Source organism: Alosa alosa, chromosome 23, assembly GCF_017589495.1.
Source record: "Alosa alosa isolate M-15738 ecotype Scorff River chromosome 23, AALO_Geno_1.1, whole genome shotgun sequence".
In the NCBI taxonomy this organism is placed as follows: domain Eukaryota; kingdom Metazoa; phylum Chordata; class Actinopteri; order Clupeiformes; family Clupeidae; genus Alosa; species Alosa alosa.
This window is the reverse complement of record NC_063211.1, coordinates 2,068,021-2,070,520: the sequence shown is the minus strand read 5'-3', so window position 1 is coordinate 2,070,520 and position 2,500 is coordinate 2,068,021. Positions and strand designations below refer to the sequence as shown.

The 2,500-nt window shown below is 45.7% G+C and overlaps 1 protein-coding gene across 1 annotated transcript in view; it reads right to left on the bottom strand.

Moving 5' to 3' along the window:
- The window catches only part of tmem198b (transmembrane protein 198b), a 29,549-nt gene that overhangs the window by 17,899 nt on the left and 9,150 nt on the right, over positions 1-2,500 (bottom strand).

Genomic DNA, 2,500 nt, shown 5'->3' with positions numbered 1-2,500 from the left:
TAGGCGAGAACACACAGTCTCACTCACGCAACCCAAACACAATGCAACAGGACACACACACAGCCATATAAGGCCATCTGTACACATACAAACACACACACACACACACACACACACACGTAGCCATATAAGGCCATCTGTACACACACACACACACACACACACACACACACACACACACACACACACACACACACACACGTAGCCATGCAGAACCATCTGTACACATACAAACACACACACACACACACACACACACACACACACACACACACACATCAGAAATTGCAGAACCATCTGTCTTTTTTTTTCTTTACATCTTCTCTTTAACTAGGTGTGGTCTTTAACTCTCTTCCCCCTTCATTTTTACCAGCCTTGGCTTTTTTAAAAGTGCACTCTGACCATCTCTCTCTCTCTCTCTTTCTCTCTCTCTCAGTTTGTTTAGGCTATTCATCATCTCTCTCTCTCTCTCTCTCTCTCTCAGTTTGTTTGTTCTATTCTTCATCTCCTTTAGTTTCTGAATCTGCATTCGCTCATTTGTTATTCTTCCTCCTCCATGGTCCCCTCTTCCCTTCATCTCGAGCTGCTTATGTGTATTTATCGCTCTCTCTCCATCCCTCTCTCTCTGTCCAGACTCTCCTGTGACCTGTCTTTTTCTGTCTGCCTGATAATCCCTTTCTCTCCATCCCTCTCTTTCTCTCTCTCTCTCCCTGTCTCTACTCCTCTCTTACTTCTTTTTTTATCCTTCACTCTTGTCTCTCTCTCCCTCCCTCTATCTGTCTCTCTCTCCCTCCCTCTATCTGTCTCTCTCCCTCCCTCTATCTGTCTCTCTCTCTCCCTCTATCTGTCTCTCTCCCTCCCTCTATCTGTCTCTCTCCCTCCCTCTATCTGTCTCTCTCTCTCCCTCTATCTGTCTTTCTCCAGTCCTCTCTTATAGTCTCTAGTCTCCTGGGTAGGTATTAGTCACACGACGCATGTCTGTGTGTGTGTGTGTCTGTGTGTGTCTGTGTGAGTGTGAGTGTGTGTGTGTGTGTGTGTGTGTGTGTGTGTGTGTGTGTGTGTGAGAGAGAGAAAGAGAGAGAGAGAAATACAGTGTTTGTGTATTTGAGTGTCATGACATGCCAGTAAAGATCCTTCGGTTCAACCCTCTCTGATGACAGGCTTTATGAGTGTCTAAAATGAGTATTGTGCATCTGTGTGTGTGTGTGTGTGCATGTATGACAAGGCGTCAGTTCCAATCATCTCGCCCTGCTGACATGGCAGGAGACTGGGCACTGTCCAACGAACACACAACACGTGCTATCTGACAGACCCCCCTGACAGATTAATACACACACATACACACTGTATACTTTCTTTCTCACAAGCAAACACACACAAACACACACACATTATACTTTCCCTCTCACACACAAACACACACACACATACTGTATACTTTCCCTCTCACACACAAACCACACACACACACACACACACTGCTACCCATAGAGCACCCACAGAGAAACTTTAAGAAATCAATGAGGCCATAATGGCATGCAAGAGAGAGATGAGAAAGTCATGAGGTACCAATAGCTGTTGTTTTTAACGTTCAACCACAGTAAGAGAAATTAAAGGAACCTATCAACGTGTCAGAACATGATCTTATGTGCCTAGTGCCTACCCCAGTAAGATAAGAGGATACATACCCTTCTCTTCTCTGGGTTTACAATAACCCAGTTTGACACGGTTAGCCTAGCTTTAGCATAATTCACTGAAAGTCGGTTGTTCCATTTAGCCTATAGCTCCCTTTTAGCTAGAGCCTAGTTGTAGGAAGTCTCACGTCTCCATAGAGAAGCCCAATAACAGTGCCCTATAGCAAAACCTCCCTATAGGATCCTAACATCCTCTAATGGGAAGAACCAACACACATCTGACTATAGTGGACTACATATAGCTACCATGTGTATTGAGTGAGAGCGAGTGATGAGAGAATGAGAGTGTATTGAGAGAGAGCGAGAGAGAGAGTGATTGGGATAGCTAGAGCGTGAGAGAGAGAGAGAATGAGTGGGAGGAAGAGAGGAAGAGAGGCCTAGTGAGTGGGATATAGATAGATAGAAACGGACACACACACAGAGTCATGACGGCACCCTCCTTCCTCTTCATACTGAGAAGAAAAAAAGCAGGTCTGCATGACTGTGTGTGTGTGTGTGTGTGTGTGTGTGTGTGTGTGTGTGTGTGTGTGTGTGTGTGTGTGTGTGTGTGTGTGTGTGTGTGTGTGTGTGTGTGTGTGTGTGGAGTGTGTGTGTGTGTGTGAGTTGGAGCGGATGGAGGCGGCAGTCTGACTCCACCGGAACCAAGTTAGCATCCAAAGAGAAAAGAAGAGAACACCATAGGAGTGGGACTGGTGCCGAGAGAAAAGGAGAGAGAGAAAGAGAGAGAGAGAGAGAGAGAAGGAGAGAGAGAAAGAGAGAGAGAGAGAGAGAAGGAGAGAGAGAAAAGAGAGAGAGAGAGAGAGAAA